General features: G+C 43.7%; 1 long non-coding RNA gene across 1 annotated transcript; it reads left to right on the top strand.

Annotated features, from left to right (window-relative positions):
• Nucleotides 1-885: 885 nt before the first annotated feature.
• On the top strand, nucleotides 886-4,935 carry LOC125455287 (uncharacterized). Its single transcript, XR_007248209.2, has 3 exons — nucleotides 886-1,272; nucleotides 1,632-1,724; nucleotides 4,482-4,935. It is a non-coding gene; the product is annotated as an uncharacterized LOC125455287 (long non-coding RNA).
• The last annotated feature ends 631 nt before the right edge of the window (nucleotides 4,936-5,566 follow it).

Below are 5,566 nucleotides of genomic sequence, written 5' to 3'. Positions count from 1 at the left end.
TGCCCCCACACCTCCTCCCTCACCCCCATCCTGGGCCCCAAGATGACTTTCTATATTAAGCAGAGGTTCACCTGCACATCTGCCAATGTGGTATACTGTATCCACTGTACCCGGTGTGGCTTCCTCTACATTGGGGAAACCAAGCGGAGGCTTGGGGACCGCTTTGCAGAACACCTCCGCTCGGTTCGCAATAAACAACTGCACCTCCCAGTCGCGAACCATTTCAGCTCCCCCTCCCATTCTTTAGACGACATGTCCATCATGGGCCTCCTGCAGTGCCACAACGATGCCACTCGAAGGTTGCAGGAACAGCAACTCATATTCCGCTTAGGAACCCTGTAGCCCAATGGTATCAATGTGGACTTCACCAGCTTCAAAATCTCCCCTTCCCCCACTGCATCACACAACCAGCCCAGCTCATCCCCTCCTCCCACTGCATCCCAAAGCCAGCCCAGCCTGTCCCCACCTCCCTAACCTGTTCTTCCTCTCACCCATCCCTTCCTCCCACCCCAAGCCGCACCTCCATTTCCTACCTACTAACCTCATCCCACCTCTTTGACCTGTCCGTCTTCTCTGGACTGACCTATCCCCTCCCTACCTCCCCACCTATACTCTCCTCTCCACCTATCTTCTTTTCTCTCCATCCTCGGTTCACCTCCCCCTCTCTCCCTATTTATTCCAGTTCCCTCCCCCCATCCCCCTATCTGATGAAGGCTCTAGGACCGAAACATCAGCTCCTGAGATGCTGCTTAGCCTGCTGTGTTCATCCAGCTTCACACTTTATTATCTTGGATTCTCCAGCATCTGCAGTTCCCATTATCTCAGGTCAGATGAAGAGATGAGTGTGCAGGCGATCGAGTTGCAAAGGGCCACCCACTGGCTTATAGCCTTACTTTTGGCCATAGGCAGAGCATTTAACTACCTATTTTAATGGTCACTTCTCTCAAATGTATCCTGGATTTCCCTCTCTGTGTGGAATCGGGCGGTTTCTTTTTCCTACCTCTCCGTCTTCGGGACGAGCCTGGCCGTTGGTAACCCCTGACAACCGTTCAAAGGAGGCGCGCGAGCGTTGCGCAGCTGCCGTGATTTCCGCTCCGGCCTCGGGGATCCCAATCAAAAAATGGCCGCCTTTCTACTGATCAAACATTATGATCAGCATCGCCAACATGGGAGATGGGTCCGAAACCAGCTCTATAATTCAATCCGCCTCAGACCAAAAGCATGCCTCAATTATTTAGTGGTATTTATGCTGACGCCGAAGTTACGGGAGAGGTGAGATGAGCGGATGGGTGAAAATGGAGCCCAGAGAGAGACAACAAAGGCATTCAGCCCGGCTAACCGATTTTCTCTTTCTCGTTCTTAGCTCTTCATTGTTACGTGTTCAGCTTTTCTTCAGTCGTGATCTGGTATTCATGATCTCTTTGTTTACCTCCCTTTTCATTTCTTTCTCTGGAGTCAGCTTCCACCTATCTGCTCACTTCCACCAACTTCGGCTTCAGCCTCACTTTCCTAACTCATAACAGTTCTTATGAAGGATAACCAGACTTGAAACGTTAACCCTGCTCTCTTCCTAGAGATGCTGCAAACCAGCTGAGATTCTTCAAGAATTTATGTTTTTCTTTCATTCACAGTCTTAGTTTTATTTGGAGCAACACAGCAGGCCAGGCAGCAACAGAGAAGCAGGAAAGTTGACGTTTCGGTTCGGGACCCTTCTTCAGAAATAGGTAAGGGAGAAGGGAGCTCGGAAATATGTTGATTGTACAAGAATGGTATAACTAAGGAAGATTCTGAGGAAGGGCCACCAGACCCAAAACTTAACTCTGATTTTTCTCTTCACACCTGCTGTCAGACCTGCTGAGCTTTTCCAGCAACTTATGTTTTTGCTCCTGATTTACAGCATCTGCAGTTCTTTGGTTTTTATATGGTATAACTAGAGTTAGTTGAAGTTAAGTACAAAATAAAGCAGCACACTATCTACTTAAATTATCAAAACACAGTTTCACCTACTCAATCTGAATGTTACATTCTATCATATCTCCACGAGGAATAATTCGTGGAGTGTATTCGGGACAGTTTCCTAGAGCAATATTTTAAAATCTCCATTTGATTCACTTCCCATGTGGTCATTACCTTTGTCTCTCTTCTTCCTCTTTTGAAGTGCTGCTGTTTTCTTCCCCCAAAGTTCCAAAACAATGCAACAGCTTATCAAACAGTAATTACCGCTCCTAGAATTCAAGGAAAAGAGTTCCAACACTGAAAATACCTCAAACAAATGAGCTGCTCTTATAAGCACAATATTTTCCTATCCTTCATTTTGGCATCTATGATGCTGGGGAGAAAACAAAATAGATCATCCACTAAATACTGAAGATTTTGCAATAGTTTCAGCCTCATTCTTTACACTACTCCGTCATTGAGGACCAGGGATGTTTGTAGAAAGAGGATCGCTTTAGCTCAGAGATGATGGGAACTGCAGATGCTGGAGAATCCGAGATTACAAAGTGTGCTGTGTTCATCCAGCTCCACACTTGGTTATCTCGCTTTAGCTCAGTTGGCTGGGCAGTTGGTTTGTGAAGCAGCATGATGCCAATGGCTGGGATTCAATTCCAATCACTGACTGAGATTACCATGAAGAACTCTCCTTCTCAACCTCTCCCCTTGCATGAGGTATGGTGACCCTCAGGTTAAACCATCACCAGCCATCTCGCAGCCCTGTGGTCTTGAAAGACTGTGGCAACACAATGAATGTTAATTTGAACAGACCCATTTTCCGCTGAGCTGTTTAATTCACCAGGACTGTTTAGGATTTGATATAGCAGAATCGCTTAGCCCTGTCCATCACTTGCTGTTTATGTGTCTGGCATGCGAGAAAGCCAGTTTTGCAGCTTCGCTTCGTTCATTCCTCATTTTTAGGATGCCTGGTGTTGCTCCTGGTATTTCCTCCTGCACTCTCCATTGATCCAGGGTTGAACTCCTGACTTGATGATAATTGTTGCGTGGAGGACATGCCAAACCACAATGTGGAGATGGATACAATAGGGGTATTTAAGGGGCTTTTATATATAAGAACACATGAGCAAGGAATAGAAGGATATGGACCATGGGCAGGCAGAAGAGATTAGTTTAATTTAACATAAAATTTAATTAAAATTAAATTTTAATTTAGGGCAGCACGGTGGCTCGTGGTTAGCACTGCAACCTCACAGCACCAGAGACCCGGGTTCGATTCCAACCTTGGGCAACTGTCTGTGTGGGGTTTGCACATTCTCCCCGTGTCTGCGTGGGTTTCTTCCCACAGTCCAAAGATGTGCAGGCTAGATGGATCGGCCATGCTGAATTGCCCGTAGTGTTCAGGGGTGTGTGGGTTATAGGGGGATGGGTCTGGGTGGGATGCTTCAAGGGGCGGTTTGGACTTGTTGGGCCAAAGGGCCTGTTTCCACACTGTAGGGAATCTAATCTAATCTAATCTAATCTAATCATGGTGTTTGGCACAGCATTGTGAGTCGAAGGGCCTGTTCCTGTGCTGAACTGTTTATGTTCTACAGCGTGAAACCAACTAGGGATCAGGCTATTTTGGATCTGATTACGTGTAATGAGGCAGGCTTAATAAATGATCTGAGAATAAAAGATCCCCTAAAAAACTGTGATCATGACATGGTAGAAATAAAATTGAGTGGTGATGACTGCTTCGGTATGGTAATTACGCAGAAATGAGGGCAGAGTTAGCTGGAGTGAACTGCTGGGACTTCAGCAGCAAAGATGTTTGTGGAACAGTTGCAGACGTTTAAGAAAATAAGTCATAGCTCATAGGAAATGTATGAGCTGAATATTACTTAAATTGAGAAAATTGCAGAACATGGTAAAACAGAGGGATTTGGGAGTCCTCATGCATGAATCATAAAAAGCTAGCATACAAGTTCATATAAGTGAGAGATTGAGTAGGTTAGGTTTGTATTCATTGAAATTTAGGAGATTGAGAGGAGACCTTATTGAAACATACAAGATTCTTAGGGAGCATGACAGGGTAGATTTGGAGAGGTTGTATCCCTGGTGAGAAAGGATTAGATTAAAGGACATAATTTCAGAATAAGAGTTCACCAATTTTAAGACAGATGTGAGGAGAAATTAATTATCTCTATTGGCTGTGAATCTGAAATTCTTTACTGTAGAGGGCTGTAGAGCTTGGTTTGTTAAATATATTCAAGGCTAAGATGAACAAATTTCAATTGGTGAAGAAATCAGGGGTTATGGGGAGAGGCATGAAATGGGGATTTGAGGATTGTCAGATCATCCATGATCTAATTGAATGGTGGAGCAGTCTTAAAGGACTGAACAGCCTACTTCTGCTCCTGTGTTTTAAAGTTGTATGGGCCACAAGACCCGTTTTATGCATGGGATAAGACAACTACATTTTTGCATCAAGCAGAAAATGAATCTGAACTACCTGAGAGCAATGGGCTTTCTTTGTAACTTTCCCCCAGCAAAGTGCATAAGCTGAAAATCCACAAGAAGACATCTGTATTCCTCATGGAGGATTCCTGGAGAGAATTTGTTAGAACCTATCCCACCATCCAAAGCAAAGGAAATTTAACCAATACAACTTGTCCAGAAAGACATCCCAGTGCCAACAGCTTGAGGGTGTGTCGAATAATTTCAGGATCGGAGTACCATTTGGAACAAACTATGAAAAATGCCTTATTTTTTGAGTTTAACTAATATTTCTCCTATGAACTTCAAAGTTAACATTTTTCAGCATTTTCATTTCTTATTTGTTTCTCTTCAGACTTGTGTTTGTGCATGTACAGGTGTTAGATTTTTTAAAAAGCTGTATATGTTGTATACGTGTAGTTGCATAATCCAAACTGTGAACGATCGTTGCACTTTTTTAAGTAAGTGAATTTTTGGTAATAAACTAATTGTTATCAACTAAAGAAAGCTGACGAACTTGTTTTTAACACTAAATCTAATACAGCCTGACACGTACTGATATTTTTAATCAACTGACCTGTTCAGACACATTATATTACATAGCTGTGGCAGGTGGGACTTACTTATAGTCATAAAGGTCCACAGCACAGAAAAAAGCCTTTTGGCCCATTGAGTCCACGCTCGTCAAAAATAGCCATTAACATTTCTAATCCCATTCTCTAGCACATGATCCACAGCCTTCTCTGCCTTGGCATCACAGTTGTACATCTAAATAACACTTAAATATTATGAGGGCTTCTGCCTCTACCACCTTTACAGTCAGTGAGTTTAGATTCCCACCACCCTTTCCTCACATTCCCTCTAAACCTCCTGTCCCTTACTTTAAATCTATGCCCTGGTCATTGATCCCTCCATCAAGGGGAAAAGTTCCTTCCTATCTACTTTGTGCATGATCCTCATAATTTTTATATCTCAATTTTTATACCTCAATCATGTTCTGCCTCAGTTTCCCCTGCTCCAAGGAAAACAACCCCAGTGCGTCCAATCTCTCTCAATTTCTAAAATTCTCCAGCCCAGGCAACATCCTAGTAAATATCCTCTGCGCCCTCTTCACTGCAATCAAATTCCCTCCTATAAT

Source organism: Stegostoma tigrinum, chromosome 10, assembly GCF_030684315.1.
Source record: "Stegostoma tigrinum isolate sSteTig4 chromosome 10, sSteTig4.hap1, whole genome shotgun sequence".
Taxonomy (NCBI): Eukaryota; Metazoa; Chordata; class Chondrichthyes; order Orectolobiformes; family Stegostomatidae; genus Stegostoma; species Stegostoma tigrinum.
This window is presented reverse-complemented; position numbering and strand designations above follow the sequence as displayed.